At 40.2% G+C, this 19,219-nt stretch overlaps 1 protein-coding gene across 12 annotated transcripts in view; it reads right to left on the bottom strand.

The window, feature by feature from the left end:
* The window catches only part of adgrb1a (adhesion G protein-coupled receptor B1a), a 154,505-nt gene extending 136,167 nt beyond the window's left edge, over positions 1 to 18,338 (bottom strand). For 6 of the 12 annotated variants that reach the window (XM_061049644.1, XM_061049647.1, XM_061049645.1 and 3 more), the window contains exon 1: positions 17,751 to 18,336. The gene's annotated coding sequence lies outside the window, so the exon portion shown is untranslated. Of the gene's footprint in view, positions 1 to 17,750 lie in introns of all 12 variants that reach the window. The other 6 variants (XM_061049649.1, XM_061049650.1, XM_061049652.1 and 3 more) reach the window with 2 other exon arrangements.
* Positions 18,339 to 19,219: the final 881 nt, after the last annotated feature.

The raw sequence follows: 19,219 nt of genomic DNA, 5'->3' as shown, positions 1-19,219 counted from the left end.
CCTCAGGGGAAATTACACCTTTTGACTGTCTCCACAGTTCAGAGTGCCAAAAGGCAGATTTCACAGCACTACAATCCTCATATGTCTTACTTGTAATTACCACTAGGAGGCTGAAATTAATGTTTTTTTTTTTCTTGACAGTTTCACTGTAAGCCTGACAAAAACATTTCCACTATCTTTCTTCTCTATCTTTGTCATCTCCTTCTCCTCTTCCTCCATCCATCTCCCTGCAGTAGCCGTCTATGCCACACTCGTTTTATGCGCCTGTGGGGTATTGGTGTGATTCCTCGGTGCAGAAGTGAAAAAACATGACGTGCCTTTAGGGCACAATTACCCAATGCCAGCCACTATTACCGTGGTTCCTCTACGATCACTCCCTGAGGGAAGGAGCCCAGGATCCCGCACAGCACCGCCCTGCCCCCCTGAGTAATGGATTTATGATATCCCCCTCTCCATATGGAGCCTTCAGCAACATATACATAAACAAGTCACATACATCCTGGGAGCATTTCACTTCACTGCAGCCGTATGTTCAGAACTCTCTTCACTCGGCCTTAAGCATATATGTATTTTTCTATACAGAGCCATGACCACTGATGTGTGTGTAGGCATGATGCATTCCAGTATTTCTTTTGTGATCACACCTCGTTATACTGATGAATCAGTTATTTTACATATCTGCGTGAACAAATACGCCCTACCTCTTAATATTATAATAAAATGTTGAATGTTTCTGGTAATTCCATAAAACCAGAGAAAAAATCAAATCTTGGCACATTAAAAATATGTTATTTCAAACCTGTTTTTTAATCCTTCTAATCAATCAACACAATGTAAAATTATTTTAAACATCTCTGTTTTTCCTATAAATAATCAAGATTTTTCATTGGACAACAAATTGTCAAAGTGATACTTGGATTCTTCCAACATTTTGTCTGGACACTCAATCCAACTTTTTTTCCAGATGTGTTTGAAGAAGGGCTGTCAGCGCTAATGTGTTAACCGTGATGTGTTTAAGGTCTGAAATGAATATCTTGATTCTTTTTAATCGCACCGTTGATCAGCCACAGCACCGACAGCAGCGTGTAGACCATTCATTCTCAAACTGTGGTACGAGTACCACTGGTGGTACGCGGGATCCCTCTTGTGGAACTCTGGGAGCCTCGGATTATTATTATTTTTTAAATAAAGATGTATCAAGTGGTAGAAGGAAATATGACGGTTAAAATGTTTTGCATTTGTGCTGCGGATACGTCGAGCAGCAGCAGGAACTAAAGTCGACGACAGCGAACCCAGCACAAGTGCAAGTGGCGACGTCAGCAGTGCAAGTGAAGCTTTGGCACCCGCAAGCAACACATGACGAAAAATAGTACGAAAATCTGAGTTACATCAAGTTTAGTTTCTTTTTCAGTCTACCACAAGTTCCTTTTTTCTTTCAAAATAAAAGCAGCTTTGTATCCTGTGACGGTCACTGGAAGTCAGTTCTGGTAGAGGAGTTGGATGGTCCAATCAAGGGCACCTGGGTCTGTGTCTGGCAGGGCATAAAAGCCCCACCCCAGGGTGGATTCTCTCTCTCTCTCTCTCTCTCTCTCTCTCTCTCTCTCTCTCTCTCTCTCTCTCTCTCTCTCTCTCTCTCTCTCTGGCCTAAACTTTGACTTGTTCGTTTGTGCTATGGTCATGGCTGTTGCTAAATATCCACCACCCACTACCAAGAAGGAGCTTCAGAGGTTCTTGGGGTTAGTGGGTTACTACAGGAGTTTCTGTAGAAACTTTTCAACTGTTGTGTTTCCGCTTACTGAACTCCTTAAGGACAAAGCAAAGTTTGATTGGACCTTGGGATGTCAGGGAGCTTTTGAGGCAGGAAGTAAAGTAAACTTAGCTTTAGACAGTACAACATACAAAATAAAAGCATATAAAAAACGTTTTAAATTCAAAATAATGGAATTTCAAACATGTTAGACATCAACTTAGAATTTCAGTGATAAATCACAATAAAATAAGTGAATCGATTGAAAGCCCAAGTTTCAAGGCCAAAACACTATCTTGTATCCGGATAGAGTATAGAATAGAGATTATTTTACATTATGTTTTTAATTTGTTGTCTGTCATTTCTGACCATTTGTAGAAAATGATGAGCATGTTGGGGTCAGAGGTTATCGGTTATAAACCTGTTTTACTGAACTGCTTGTCATAGCATGTTGCTACTATGTTTGTAGAGGTTGATGAAGGTGTGCTGTAGCACCTTTCACACACATCAAACCACTAAAGTCCTCGTGTATTATTGGATATTAAGAGAGAAATGTAGGGCTCTATGTGTGTGACAGAGTAAGTGTGTGTCCCTGGTGGCTGGCCACAGTGTGTACGGCTGATTACACACATTGACAACCTGCTTCATCACTGCACACTGGGCGCTTTGCAGCTACCTGCTCCCATCATCCTTTAGTCAGAATGTTTCTACCATCAGCTCCCTTTCGCTTGCTTTCTAAACCTTCTTACAAAACACATTTATTTTTCACTTGTCTACACTTTATTTCCACTGTGTAACCCCACACTGAAGTAATGAGCTATGGTGTTTTCATTTAAATTAATGTCTGTTTTTGCTTCTTTCGTACTGATGGAAATAAAAGTTCAGCTAGTTCATAAAAACTTTTAACATTAGAAGTTCTGTAAAAAAAACCCAAAAAAAAACCAGTACATTTGAAGTGTTTACAAAGAGAAACCAATTCTTTTGCACAGCAAGTGGAGCATGTTGTGTTTCCCATTTCACTGGCAGAAATAGAAGACATGGTTTAGTTTGCATGAGCAGTGGCTGAATAGACGTTGACAACAGTGCCAGCTGCCGACACCCAGACTTCATCTACCAAAAATGTAATCTGCTCTCCCAACACGGGCCGAGAATTCAGAGCATCCAGAACGGCCAGATGGTAGAAAGAATGAATGAAAGAACAACAAAAATCACTTTAGCTTCTTTATTAGACACCAGAGAGGTGGAGGAGGAGGAGGAGGAGGGGGGATAAGAGACCCTTAATTTGGTATTTGTCTGTTGTCAGATTTTGTCCTCTGCTCTCTCTTCAACCAAGAGCCAAGAAAAACAATGGCTCAGTTTCAAACTGGATCTCAGTTGGCAGACAGATGTATTCTTCTTCACAGAGAGTCAGAGCGTCTAAACTTCTGTTGGTCAGCTGCCCGCAGAGCTTTGAGACCTCGTGTTGGTCGGGGTTAACAGTATGCTGACGCTGTGCCAATATACGCCTCTAAACCTCAACAGCTCAGGCAGAAGACTTCACCTGTACATGCAGAACGCATATTTGGCCACCAACACCCACCCAGTGGCGATTTTGGAGTCTGTTGGGGCCCAAAACAAAACAAATTCAAAGGTGGCCCCTCCAAACAGTGTTCATCCCCATTATGTTGTAAATATATTGAGACCAACAAGTTTTTTTTAGCTAGTTATGCATTAAAGTGTCTATCTAGATGAACATCATTCAGTCAGTTATGATATGAGTCAGTACTGTAAGATTGGGCTCTTTTAAGCTGTTGCACATTTTGAGCCACTGCAGTGGTTTTAAGTTTATCCGCCCTTGGGGCCCCAAGCAGTTGCCTGACTTGACTGTATACAAGCAGCGCCTCAGCAGCTGCCATGTTGGTGTTGTTACAGAATGCTAAAAAGAAAGCCAGTTTCAACATGCACCCACATGTTTCTTTTAGATGCTAGTGAGATTAAAAAAGAGCCTCTGAATCAATAATTGCTGGTTGTACTCTGCCATCAGTAGTAAGTCTCCTGTTGCTTCAGGATGGAAGTGAGCCAGAAGCACATAAAAAAAAATAAAAAAAACTCTCTCCCATTCCCCCTGCAGACTGGAGTCAATGACCTGAGAGGACAGCCGATAAAGCTGGGGAGGGGGAGAGAGATGACACTAAGTGCTACAGACCCCGAACGGTGACAGAGGCTATCACTGTCAGAGGCTGCATACTGACCCACGCCATCCATCACTGCGGAAAGGGAAAAAGGAAAAGGGAACGGAAAAGGGAAAGGAGTTGAGAAGAGGAGAGGATGAAGGGCAGGGGCGGGAGAGGAAAGTAGAGTGAAACCATTAAAGCTTCAGAGAAAAGAGGGCAGGAGGTGAAATCTGAGTGGAGATCGCACGAGGGAAGGAGTTGAGAGGTGACGAAAGTGAGGATCGAGGAGGAGAGATCTGAGAGAGGCAGAAAGGAGGAGAGGAGAGCGCGAGAGAGACAAAGGAGAGGAGAGATTCGAGAGGACAGGAGAAGAGAGGAAGGGCGATGAGATTTCAGCGAGGAGAAATTTAAAGAGCAGAAGTCAATGTGGAAGAAGAGGAATCGGAGGGAAAAGGATGAAATAAATGAAAGAGTGGTCAATTGGGAGAGGGAAGGAAAGATCTCACAAATTGCACTCGCTGTTTTATTTTTAAAGTGTTTCTTTGTCGACCATTAGCTCCACATGAAAGAGCATAACAGCAAATTAACAAGTGCTAAAGTAGACCGAATGTGCCGAGCTCAGTATCCAGCTGTAATGTCCTCTAAGTGGAGAAAAACAACATTGCAGACGTAATGAGGTGGAACGTGGGGAGGGGTCACAAATACATGCTTCACAGAGCTGCTCTACAACACAGCTGACAACGGCACATCTGAAAGTCAGCATTTCACAGCCACATGTTTACCCCCCCCCCCCACACACACACACACACACACACACCTTTTTTTTTGAGGCGACAAAGAGTTTACCAAGACATTTACCTCACAGAAGATAAATTGCCTGCAGGTGTTTTCAGGATATATGGGCTTCAGTTGGGGAGGATAGCCTGAGCTTTCTCTGACAGTGACAGCCTTCGCAAAACATCTGCTTTGGTGGAGACTCGCTGCAGGAAAAACACAGTCGGCCTTTTCCGACTGCTTTATCTGCAAAAGTGCCGTAACTTAGCTCAGCCGTCATGAAGTCATATCGATTCTGTGACGGTGTAATGTTGTTGTCCCAGTATGTGAATTCACATTACATTGCACAAGCATGGCACAGCGGGAGCTCCACATACACACACACACACATACAGACATGCACGCACACACAGCGTTGCTCTCCCCCTGCTGGCTCCCCTGAAACCGTCCCGCCTCTGTTACTACCTCTGAAGACGGTACAGAGGTGGGATCACTTTGTCCACCCAAAACTGTATAAAACTCTTATGAACACAACAGCAAACACAATTAAGGTCATTGTGTTTTATTGTGAAAATAAACCAGATGTTTTAATGAGAAACAAAGACAATACATCACAGCATGAATTTGAACAGGAGAGTCCTCCTTTAAGAGGGAGAACAGGGACAAGTGTTCTTATTAGATTTACTTTTAATTTAATTTGGTGACTTCTTGCCCTTGGAGGAAATGTCAGCAGCTTGAATTGTCTCTGCGTTAATCAAATTCTGGAGGAGGGTTAGCAGCTCCTAATTGTCGGGTGAGGTCGGCTCGACTGACGATGAAATTTCACTATCATGAATTATTAGAGCAATGATGCGGTGGTAAAATAAAGAGGGATAAACATGTTCACATATTGGGCAAAAACGTGTTGCCCCCTTCATATTTGACATGTTATATTATCATACAATTCATTTAATTGTATTGGTTATTTAATTTATTTTATTTATCTGATTCGACTGCTTTTTATCTCATCTCTTTTTCATTGTTTTTATTTAATTGTATTGCTTTCTTCTCATTTCATTTATACTATCTAATTTTTTGGCTTTTATCTTGTTTTATTGCTTTTTATTTGAATTTAATTGAATGTATTTATTTAATAGGGACAATGAAATTTAACATAATTTCAACACTGAGCATAAAATGGATGCATAAGGAGTACAACTATTGCTAATGTAATGTGAGGGTCCGATGTGTGGTGATGGATCACCCTTCTAAATAATAATAATCATAATAATAATAACTTATTATTATCTTAAGACAAACAGCAGGATGAAGACGTATAACTTTCTCACCAGTACTTTGCGGTCAGCCATATTGATTCCACTACACAACAACAACACTTCCTTGTTACTCATCATGTCACACCATTAGCCAATCAGAGGCTAGGATGATTAAACTCGAGGCAAACATTATGACAAACACAGAGGGAGATCCAGTATAATTTGTTCTCAGTTACTCTGAGCTATGTGAGGAAACTTTCAAAAACATGTACAACAATATGCAATACACCAATTTAAATGACAGATTTAAGATACTTTTTAAAAGTGGGTAAAGCTCTGGTTTGCGTTCAGCCAGCTTTTTACATTTTTTTGTTAAAGATTTTAAGTCAGTTTAATTTGATTTTGTGTGGTATTTTAGACATCTTTTTCAATGCTCACATCTTGTAACATTGATTGGTTGTATTGCTTTTATCTGTTTTATTGCTTTAACCTGCTTTTTTTTAATTGCATGTATCTCTTTATTGGTCGTTTTAAAATCTTCTGGGCCTCTTGTTCCAATTTCATGTTGTTGGGTTCTCGTGCTGCTCGTTCTCAAACATTTCTATGACCGTTCAGTTATTTTCTTTTTTGTGTTTCTACAATGTAGGGTTCAATGTTTTTGTAGTTATTCTAGTGTTTGGGTTCTTTTGTGTTTGCACTTTGCAGACCCCTGTTTTTACAGGTGCTACATCAATAAAGTTACAAATACTATCATTGTGATTGATTTCAAATACAGATTTAAATCAACACACCAACATGAAGAACAGCAGCGGTGCTGAAGCACATTGCACATCTGGAGGAGTGTGCCGTTCAGTGGGGAGGGTAGTAATAACCCTGATTAGTTCCAGTTTTGATGGCTGCTCGTGGAGCTTCCAGGGGAGAGTTGAATAGAGATGGAAATCAGGGCTCAGCTACGGATGATTATCTCGCCACTCCAGATCAAAGATTTCCCTGGGCCTCATCACAGAGGATAAAGAACAGATCAGTGCACCCTGCGAGCTGCAGTACCTGTGTCTGTTTTTATTGAGGCGCTCTGAAAAAGAGCAGCGGGCTGTGTGCACTCTTAAACAGAAGCAGCATGCATCTGTGTGTGTGCAGACTGAGGCACATATGCTTATCAATGTATAAGCATCAACACAAATTGAGCCGCTGAGACGATCTGTAGAACGTAATGCTTCTTTAAACGGTTCTGAGGCTCTGCTTGGAGCTATGAATATGCATGAATTAATTAATTAAGTGCCAGTAGTTAGAAAAGCACACAAAATTACATCTTAATACATTGATAAGAACTTAAATCCTCAGCCAGAAAGCTGACCGACACTGCTGAGAAAGCTGTGGAGGAAGCGAAATGAACCATCTGTGCTTCTCCAGCTAGGTGTCCGCGTTCAGCATGTGGGTGGGTAGGGTGGGTGGGGGAGATGCCATGAACATGCCTACATGCATGTGACTAATTTCTGTGGCAGTTTTTCATTTTCAACTCTTGGCGCGTCAGGGGAAAAAGCTGGCGTGGTCGTGGGAAGTTGGATTTTATTTGAGATGTTAGTCATCGCTCAAAAATAAAAAAGAGTGTAAACTTATCGCGGAGCCTTTGAACATGGCTTATCTCTTGGCTTTAGGGGAGGACTCGGAGCTTTTTAGCCTGCAGCAGGGTTTTTTTTCCCCAATGTTCGTTTTTTCCCTCTTGCAAGATCAAAGAGATATTTAAGACTACAAGACTACGTGCATTTCAAATTCAAACATTTGGGATAGAAAAAAAACAGAGCTGTGAAACAATAAATGAACACGAGAGAAGAAACAGAACTGACTTTTAATGGAAGTCTGAAAATGAGGATGATTCTGCATTTTTTTTCATGGCTGGGGGTCTGTCATGTCTTATCAACAGCAGCACAGAAATACTTATTTGTGTAATGTGGCTGGTGTTAAAAATAAAAGAAGCAGCAGACGGTATTTGTTGTTATCATCTGGTCCTTAAGTCTTTCTCGATGTCCCATGCAGTGCAAACAGAAGCATGTGTATTAAGTTGGACTCCTTGGTGTGATGAATGAGAACACTGTTGGAGTTTAGAGTTTCACATGAAATCAAACACAATCAGAGTTAATATTAAAGTCATTCAAAGGGGTCATGATGGGAAAAAAAGACAAAGCATGAAGCCGAGATGGCCAATTTTTGCACTACAGCATGGGTTGACGTTTGCCACGTGTAAATAATGAAAGACTAAGCACTCAATAACCTTTAAATGTTTCTTTAATGATGTGTTTATGATGTCTATGTTTCATGTTTCAGTATATGACATGCTGGCATGTATGGTTGGGGATGTCTTTTTGTTCCTCTGCTCTATGTGCAAAGCGATAATCCAGAGGGGAAATAAATGTTTTAACAATACAGACATTACTTGACAATCATCAGACAGAACCTCTTCCTGTGCAGGGTGTTCTTTTATTTTTACTAATTGCTCTGAATACTGTTCTTTATTCTTAAATTATGTTACATATTTATCATTGTGTTATATCTGTATCGTTTTTAACCATTATTAAACAGATTTGAATGCATACTGGTTAAGAAATTGAGACTAATGGATTGAACTACCTCTCTTTTTGATCCAAGGCTTGCACAGGAGCACGGCGAGGTGTGAAGGTGTTCCCTCTGCTCCTCTCACACACCCACGAACATGAAGTTAAAAATAGCAAACAGGCAAGAGAATCCTGCTAATTGAAGTCCTTGACTCACAGTTAAGCAGCTCAGATGTGAACAGACTTTAGTTCTTACTACATTAAGGCTTTCACCAATGTTGGCTTCTAAAGCCAGCAATTTTCTGCCAGAGATACTGAAAGTCACCTGAAAGCCTCCACCTTTGCCTCAAAGCAATTTTATTTTTAGAATTAGTTGCATGTTTACAGAGAGTGAAGGCTAGAACCAGGGATGATTTCCCTGACCTCATTTAGCGGTAAGACCTTTCTAAGAAAACCAACACAAGAAAACAATTAATGACTGAGCAGAGCGCTGCAATAAACAGCATCACACAAACTTTGATAGAAAGATAGAGTTAAAGGGCATCAACTTGTTTTGTTTTGTGTCCAGGAAGAGTGTCATACTTGAGTTTACCCAGGGTCACTGTGTTCTTCTTGGAAGTCATTTGTACATCAGTCTTCAGCTAAAGCATGCCTGGTTGCTTTTTATTCCAAGGTCAGTTCAAATCTCAGTTCGAATAGAGACAAGAAAAAGTCTTTTGACCTTAAACAAAGCGGATGCCCACGGACTGAAGCCATAAAGACCCATAAGTAAGATGGAGTCAACCTCAGAATGGCCTTATAAATAAATGTCAGGCAGTGAATTGATCTCTGCATATAAAGAGATGACCATCCAACCACAGCATACAAATCACAGCGATGTGCTGTAAATTTGTGTGTCAGTTAAAATCCCAGAGGATTGTGTGATAAAAGCTGTGTGGTTCTGTCAGACATCTAAAGGAGGAAAGGTTTACCTGTGTCTGAAAGGAAGCGTTCCAAAACTACTAATGTGCAATTTTATATACACAATTTATCAGTAAAATGTCACTTTTTAAACAAAGAAAGCTACCTAAGGTGGTTTTACAAATTGTATTCATGCAGCAGCCTTTTCTTGTTTTCCAAGAGTAGCTTTTACTTTTTTTTGTGAGGATTCAAGGACAGCTCAGCAGTTGAGATTGAACACTAGACCCCGATTAAGCATTGCTTGTTTATATCAACTGTGTTATGATCACTATTATTAATATACATTATAAATTAAATGGGACCAAGTTCAGTTCTCTGTGTTATGTCTCCAGGGAAGTATGCCTATAAATAAAATGCATGAGGATCAAGTGCAGTTCCCTGTGGTACTCCACGCTTAAGGTTTACCTAGACATTACATTCAGTGCCAATCCAGAAAGTGTCCGTCTTCTAAAACAGTTGGAGGGGGCAGGTTGCTGGATGGGTGTGAAGCACTTGTGACTTTTGTGAAGGAGACCAGAGGTCGTGTCCTACAGTCAGTCCTACTTTTTCTTAGTTTGATACTTTCTTAGTTTGATACCTTATCTGCATTTATTTGTAAAAACTCCAATCTCTGAATGAACAATATTCAAGGTTTTGCTGAATTGTCCAATATTTTTGTTTGGCTGTAGCACAGACAGCTTAGTCAGTTTTTGAGATTCATCAGTTACATAGAGGTCAAACTGTTTTGCTCCATACAACTCAACATGTTAAAGCAACAAACAATGCACACCATTTTCACTGCTAGGAAAAAATGGCAAATTTTGTGAGAGAACGGCCACGTTAATGAATCACCAAATATAAATCTACAACAGATGTCACAAGTTTGGAACTTTAATGTTACAGTATCCCTGCTAATTGCTTCTGAGAATAATGGTCAACTACATTTGTGACTCATCAACTAAATTCAACTACATGAAAGTACATGTCATGCTTCTGCAAGTCTCACTGGCTGTGGGTGATAACTAGAGTCTGCCTTAAATGATATATCGGATGATAAACTAGGTAAATCCTTGTGTGACAAGATGTTAGCCAGCAAAATGTCTGTAACTACTGTTTTACCTATAATTACATGCAGGGACAGCTAGTATAATTGTACTAGAGCTCCCTTTCTTTAACAATTTAAAATGATTCTTCAAATAACTTACAACAGACTGTAGTGTTAGCTAGTGTCCGATGGCTAACAAAAACAAGAAAAAAAGACAATTGTCGGTATGTGTTAGCGTCAAGCTAACAAATGATCAACAAACTATCAACTTGCCCGCAATAATCACACATTAAAGAGTGGGAATATTTTTTACATAGACCGATAATTGTTAAGCTCATGGAGCTTTGTAAACACTGCAAATTGGAAATGCGTTACCTATGCAAGCCAGGTTGATGTCGAAAGCTTTCCAGAGCATTATTTCAAGAGCGGAGCACATTGACACCACTATCCTTTTTCTAATCCAAATGGTTTTGTCCACTTCCAATCATGATTTATTGGGAAAATCTCAATAAAGCAGGTTTTTCTGATCTCAAACTCTGGGGCGACTCATTAACAGAATCATTGAAATATGCCAGTGTTTATAGCCTGCTGTTATGTTATTGCTCAAAATACAAGTAACGTTTTTAAATGGCCATTTTGTCTTTTTATGTTGCTTTAAGGACCACTTATGTGTGGGAAAATGGTTTCAATAGTTTCAGTTTTTTCTTGTCCCACACTGATGCCAACATATATTTGTCAGTGATTATTTTTGCCTAGATTTCTTCACTTCTATTTAATTCAAAGAACTTTATTATTCCCTCTAGGGGCAATACGTTTGGCACAGCTTGGACCTAAAGAACGAAGAGGATATGTAAGAATTAGAAGATTTAAACAAAAGAGGAGGACCCACAATTTGAATTTAACAAAAGACACAAATTAAAACAAAAGGTTACACACAGTAGAACAGTCCAAATGCCAATCACAAAATACATTATACCATCATCACCTTTAAATCTGTGTTAAATGCACTATGCTCCTTTCTTCTCACCATCAGCTAAATGTCTTGAGCAAAATGAGTCATCAGTTCAGGAGGTTTTTCAAATCCCAGAAGAACAATAAACTATAATATCAAAAAAAGTTTTGTTTTTTTTCATTGAAAAACCTACACAGTACATTCTTGGGTTGAGGGCTCTCTGATGCTGGAACACTAAAAGCGGATGTAGAGCTTTTAAACTGCACTGGATTTGTATTCTAATGCTCACAAATTCATTTGACAAGCTGCCAGTGTGAAACTCAGTTTATGCTTGGCTGCTCTCTCGATGGTTGTCTCCAGACAGAAGGCGCAATGTAGCACTTACCCAGCTTTTATACCTGTACAACAGGAATTATTAAGTGATCACACTGCTTCTTCCAGACTTCTATCTCTAAAGGCTTGCTATCATTTCATTCATGAATGAGCAGAGACATAAAAGGAGGTATAATATATCATTTGTCTGATCTGTTTGGAATGAATGTTTTCTCACTTCCTGGCAAGTGCCAAGTGTCACCCAGGCAACATCCAATCGCGCTGCATGACAATCCTTGACATCACCCGAGGCATGAAAAATGTCGACTGTGCATCAGCGGTAATCCTGCCTAGTGGTTACTACATTTCTGGGTTTTTTCCAATATCTATGTGCCCACATACTCTACACCACATGTCTGTCTGCAGTTTAAAATGACCCATGTTAGTATTTCTGATTGGAAACTTCTACCCATAAGATGATATTGTTGTCTGTGAATGTGTGGATTTTAATTAGACACAAAAACTGCTTTTATTAATGTTTTTGACATTTTAGGTCTTTATGACATGTTGCTCAAAGTTAATCTTTTTACTGACCATATTAGGTCTTTAAGTTGGAGGTCATTTTACAGCTTTCAACAGAACTAAATTGATTCATCCCAACATATATATATATCTGTAAGTGTGTATGAATCCACTAACCACTAACTGCCAAGTACCAACCAGCAGACTGATCTGTAAGTGTTTGTAAACATAGTGGAAAATTAGCAGCTACAGAGCCAGATATGTTTTCCCAGGAGGAGGAGGGGAGGTGGTGATGACCAACAACAGAGCAAAAAGAGGTTGAATATTCATCTAACTTTCGGTCCACCTACTAACAGGCAAAGAGGTGGAACTGAGGCGCGCATTAAGCCTCCTGGCAGCTAGCTTGTCAGTCAAATCAACCCCACTCCTAATTTTTGTACAAACTTCAACCCCTATACAGTGTGTACGTGATCTATCTAAAACAAAAAACATTTTCCATACTAGGCTGTTAACGTGTTTATATATGCTATAAAAATTGACATTTTAACATGGGTGTGAAAGGATCTTCTAGGTCTTTTGGAGCCAGACTCCAGAGGACACTCAAGGAACTGCAATCTTCGCACTTTCCCATTGGCTTAATTCTTCAAAAACAGAGGTTCCCGCTTGGTGGGAACATGTCCCTAATTCTCCCTTGACTCATTACCACAGCAAATGTTTTCTTAATGCCACTGCCTGGCAGCAGATCCACAAATAAACCCTATTTTCAGCTTGAGGAAAGAATGTACTGTTGTTTTGGTTGTTAAAAATCACTCAGTTGAGGGAAGTGTTGATTTCAGTGTCAAAAGAATATTTGCTTAAGGTTCAAAATAGTCACAGTCCAGTTTATAAGCATCACACTGACTGTTGGCAGGAAACCAGCTACGGTCTTTGTAACAAAGTTGCCCATCCATCCACCCAAACTGTGGGCTCTAATGGCCATTACGGGTTGAGCAAGAGGGCTGAGGCGTGAATGTAGCCATTGAGACACTTCTTGGTGAAGCTTTGTGGCTGTTTTATGGTTGTCAGCCTAAGTTCCTGTCTCATTCCGCACATTGGCCAAGCCTCATTAAGCATCCTTCCCTAGCTCCTTGTTTGGGCCCTGATTAGAGGAGCCAATGGCGTTGCAGAATCTGGTCAACCTCCAAGTCGCTCTAGGCAAAGATATTCTCTGTCAGGAGGCCTGTAGGTACTTTCAGGACAGGGATGTTTGCATGTTTCACCTTCAAAGTGCCTCGTTTCGAAGTGTCTGAGTCTCCTGTTTGTGCTGACTGATTGAGTATTTAGTCAAATGCATGGTGGGTGTCACACACAAAGCGATGTGTGGCGCTCAGAGGCAGCAGAATAGCACCGTCTGTCTATGTCAGCCAGCGCTGTGCCTACAGTCCCTCTCTATCCTCCTTTTAATCCATCTTCTATCATCCCGCTGACTGTCTCCTCGTCACCCATCTATTCATCTCGGCCCTTTCAATGACTCCCTCTGTTTCCGCACCTCACTGTCTCCTCTTCCTCCCTCTGATGTCACAAATTCAGATATGAGCTTCTCTGATAGCACCCTCAGCCTTGGACACTGTGGCCTTGTTTGGAAGGGGGAGTGATCAGAGGATGAGAAGATGGAGGGAAGGGGAGAGAGTCAACGGCGCAGGGATTTTTCCGAGGCAGCGGGGGGAATGTAAGATGCAGAAACAAAGGAGGACATCTAGGTTAAAAAAGCACGCATGAATGCCTCTGAAAAGGCCTGTGTTGTGTTGCCGACTTGTCTCATCCCTGTGACTTGGAGCCAGCCGTGCCTGTCAGGGCTCTACTGTTGAGTCTATTTCTGTTATCTGCCCTCTTTCTTGCGGATAAAACAGTTGACTGCTAATATCCGCACCTGGGGGCGAGGGAGCGTTCTCAGACCCTGAACCTGGCACTGCCCCAGTGATACATGTGCTGTCTTTAAAGCAGACAAGTCCTGCGCCTGACTCCACTTTGATTCTTGCAGCAGGTCTCATATGAATTTAATGTCAATGTGATGTACTTTTCATGCAACAAAACAGCTGTGGTATGGTTGTAGTTTTCACTTGTTTCACGATGTTAATGTGTATGCACAAGGCTTTGATTTAAACATTTGAATAGAGGTAAAAAGTTCAAACCACTGGATACAGTGACACTTTGAGGAATGTAAACAATTTTCACTTTTTTTTAAAGCATGATGAGCTGCATTGTTTGCTTAATGGACATCCTGTGGTATGCATAGTCTGTTTAAAACATGGATGTAGTTTCAAACGATAGCTGTCGCCATATTAGAAATGCTGCAAACAAACAAACTTTCGGTCCAACTAGTAGTAAGCGAAGAGGCTGAGCTGAGATATACCTAAAGCCCATGTCCACCAGCCAGTCAGATCAGACACGCCCCTTATTATAAGATCATTATGTAATCACAATGGATGAGTTATAAAAGTAAATCAACCCCCTTTCAACGTTTTTGAAGCAGCCTGTTCTGCTGTCTAAAGGATCATTTTGACATGGGTGTTATTGGGACTTCAGGGATCGTTTGGAGACAGCCTCAAGTGGACACTCCAGGAGTTGCAGTGTTTTGTACTTCCAAATTTCCTTAATTTTTGTAACACCGGAGGTTAATGCTTGGTAATATAAAATGAGGGGGTCTACTATGTTGCCTTAAGTTTTGAGGTAACAGGGTCATACACCTTGTTTATCTGCTGCTCCCTTGTTGTGAATATAAACTAAGTTTTTTTTATTATTCTCAGTTTTGTTTGTAAGTTGTTTGTTGACTGGGATAATCTTCAAACTCCTGAATGTATGTAAGTCAAGTTCAAACCCCCTTCTCCTTCAGTTCTGCAATCTTTTTCCTTTTTTTTTTTTTACCCTTTTTTCTCTCCAATGTTGTACAATTCCCCTGTTTTGCATTGTTCATTTTGCCACATCAACATTTGCAAATCAATCCAAGTATTTATTCTGTTCTTATTTTTTTCTCAAAGTGTTTTGAGGGCAATCCTAACCTGGACATTTATTAATCTTAATAAACTGACATGAAACAATATATATGTCAAGTGGTTATTGCTAGCCTATAGTTACAGCAAATTAAGCTGACTTGAGTTTTGTCTATGGAGAGTTTTTTTATGCATTGATACTAGAGCGGGTAATATGTTTAACATCGAGGTTCTGCTCTTGTGTTTGTCAGAATCAAAGGTAGTCAACAATAAAGAGATCACATTGTGATTTGCCAACAAAACTCAGACACCTTAATGAGCATAGATATACACGTATATGGTGAATCAGAAAAAGAAGGAAAAAGCTGGATTCAACATAAGACAGCAGAATGATGCTCAGAGGGGCACCAAGTATAAAGGGTACTTTTAATGTATTTTCATCTGTAAATTCCTGATGTAAAAGCAATGTTGGGTTGTTTTAAACAGCTGCAAATCCAAAAGAATGTCATTTATCTCTGTTCAAGGAGAGAGTTCATTGCTTTGAAATTGTATAAACTTTCTTTCTGAGGCTGTATGTATGCAATAATTGTTTCAAGTACTGATTCATATCTGTAGATATCATGCCTGCCTTTAATGTTAAGTATGGTAACAGTAAACCCTGGTATCTCCAGTTTGCTCTTCCTTCATTGCCCTTTATATCAAGTACATGCAACACAACAGTAACAGCAAGATAAGGGAGACTGCATCGTCCCTGTTAGAACCCAAATTAGCTTCAAGCGGTTTGCTTTTCTAGCAGGCGTTTAGAGAACCGTGTCCTCACCTGTTGAGATTTATTTTGCATGCAAATATTCAGTATGACGACGTGTTTTCAGCCATGTTCCTTAGTATGAAAAGTAACATTATGCTGCTATAAATCAACAGTTATCAGGGGAGAAGCTAATGGAGAGTCCACCTGATGTATACAAGGGATGAGCATATGTGCTTTTGCAGCGCCCCCAATTGTATGACCGTGTACCAGGACTAAATTCGACCAAGAGACATTTTCATACAGTCAACAAAGCAGGAAACAAACATACTAAGAAACAGGAAATCCAAACAAAAAATCAGTGTTTTCAAAGTCTTTCACAAACAGCCTTCCTTGCCTGCCTCTTTGTCATCAGTCTGTGTGCACATGCAGCGTGCCTCAGATTGGACTTCAGTGAGCTTTGCTGCAGCACGAGGAGAGATGAGGGAGGCTCCTTGCACCAGAAGGGGACACTGAATGACAACCCATTTTGTGGCGAATAGGACTGCTGGCCATCAGTGAGCGATACCAAGCTGACTGAAAGTGCGCCACAGCAATAGGCTCAGAGCGTTCATCTGCCTACTCCACTGCAAAGAGATCAGCTATGTGCCTCCTTTAGCAGCATTACTGGGAATTGAATCCCTCCCTGCCAAGACACAATTTGAGCACATCATAGACGAATGGAAAAAAAAAAAGATGCAAAAGGTGACTCATTATTTTGTTAAGTAGTCATTGTTGTTTAAACACTAAACAAATGTATATTTAAAGGGTTTAAAGTTTATGTATGGTGATAGTAGAATAAAACAAACTCATTCTTTCTTCTCTCTCTCGTTCCCCTCCGGCTTTATCTGTCGCCACTCTTCCACAGTCTCAGGGGAAGATTTAGATATTAGTTACCATAAATACGACAAAACTCTGAGGGTCATGCTCCAGGTTGGCACGAGGGTTGCCCAGACACGCTGCAAAACTGCAGCAACATTCAGAAACATTGCCTTGCGATTCAGATTTGATTACAGGCGACGTTACACACCGCTTAATAAAAATAAGCAATTCTCCGATTTGAATATCCTTGTCTTTTTCTTTACTTCCCCTATGGGATCTAAAGCTTTATTTTTTTTTTTTACTCGGATACATACTTAAGCAATATGTGAAACCAATTAAAATGAATAATATGTGTTTCGACTGTCCAGGTAGAACAAACGGATGCGTATTTTACGAGTGCCGATGTTTACACTTGCACTTTTCATTCAAAAAAATGTCTTAAATTAGGTGCTGAATGATGTGCTGCACCTTTGCGGGAGTTACAGTTAATTGAAGTAATGTGTTTTTGAATGAAGTTAGGCGACACCGTGTCCCTAGAGAACGTGTCTCTTTTCTTTCTTCGCGGACTGACAGAGTATCCAGACGGCGACTGTTCACCCAGCGGTGCGACTCCCTGAGCACAAACCGTTTGGCTGATGAAAAACGCAGAGCCACTCCACAACAAGGACCAGAACCCGACAGCATTATGAAGGAGAACGTAACAAGGAGCAGTCTCCGGGATATTTGCCAACTTTTTAACAGTTTATTTTCAAATAATTTCCCCTCCAAAATGATTAATTTCGATGACAAAATCTACTCGCAGTCACCAAAACATACATCAAGCTGTCTGAACGACGTGTGTACTGTCACTTGAAGCTGAGCAGAGCTTTCTGTGAGACTTCTTCTATACCACTTAATATTAAAATGTAAATAAGATGAGAATTTACCTTGAGCAAGTTAGCAGTCCCTTTGATGCATGCTGTCAGTGACCGGAGCTCGGTGCGTTCTCAGGGCATACACCAATTCCAAAACCCCGGGGATAATAAGTCCTAGGATAAGTCCACAAAACGCATCTTATGAAATGTTGTCTTCATAGGGAATAAAATGACGTGATCGGGATAAAAGGAGGGAAAACTCAGAGAGGAGTTCTGGATGCCCGTTAGTTCCGAGTGCTGCGCTCCCAGTGCGTAAAATGGGTTCAGAAAATCCCGAATGTATTCACCGGCGTTATTTTCTTATAGTTCCAAAATGAAACGTCCTCTGCTCCTCTTTGATTTAAACAGGTGGAAATCCTTGTTTGAAAAAGAAAGGTTGCGTTAGTTATTCCACAAATTCTAGAGATCTGTCTAAAATAAAAGTTATTCTCCACATAGAATCCTTCCCGTCTTCTTGGTGACACAGTTCCCCCCCCAAGTGAGGTGGACGTGAAGATTTAACGGAGCGGTAAAAATCAAGAGAGGGTCTTGCGCGCGTCTCAGGGCACCGCCGTCCCCAGCTCGCGGCTCTGGAGCGTCCTTGTCTGTCTGTGTGTCCGCGCGCAGCAACAGCCGGATTCCTTATTCGGATGCCCGGGGCTCGCGCTTGCTGCTGTCAAGAGACGCAAGTTGTGTCAGGAAGACTTCCTGCTAAATATTTCAAAATAATAAGAGAGAAAAAAAAGAAAAAGAGCTGCAACATGAATCACACAGACGTCTTGATCAAAGCAACACTATGAGAAGATTATTATCGCTTTTAAATTCACCATTAATCATATGTAGAGGTTAAATGAATCATTCTGATTGGATAAAAACCGCCAATTTAATATAAATAAACAGTCATAACACTTAAAGGCTGCATCAGCTGTATATCATATATTTGTTTTTTTCAAGCCTGTAAAACAATTTGATTAGAAAGTGAGATGTGTAACAATAAATTTAATTGATGCATTTTAAAATGCATTTTTAAGTAAAGTAACTGCTGTGATATCAACATTGTTTCAGTAGACCTTTATGTAGGCTCAATGTATCCATTAACCTTAAAAAAACGATCCTAATACACAAGCATACTGTAGCCTGCATTCATCACAATATTTGATACCTAGAAGCTTTTATGTGTTAAAGTATACAATCTTCAATCTTCAGATTTTTAAAAACATTTAAAAATATTCATTATAGAAATAATTTTGGTCATATTTTGAACCAAAATTTGTTGCAAGAGAAAGAGAGAGAGCATTCAAAGTCACAGGGTGTGAATAAAAAAGTTACATTTATCAGGTTCTTTTGACGTCTCATTAAGATGCAAACATTACATTGATGTTTCATACAAATACTCAAAGAGCAGATATAGACAGGTGACACTGTCTTAATTGCACAAATAAAAACGTGTGTCTTATAGGACTTGTATTTTCCCCCATGGTATTAAAATAGGCATCTACAAT

The sequence above is a fragment of the Labrus mixtus genome, chromosome 11, assembly GCF_963584025.1.
Source record: "Labrus mixtus chromosome 11, fLabMix1.1, whole genome shotgun sequence".
NCBI lineage: Eukaryota > Metazoa > Chordata > Actinopteri > Labriformes > Labridae > Labrus > Labrus mixtus.
Note: the sequence above shows the minus strand (reverse complement) of the source record. Positions and strands in the feature narration are given on the sequence as shown.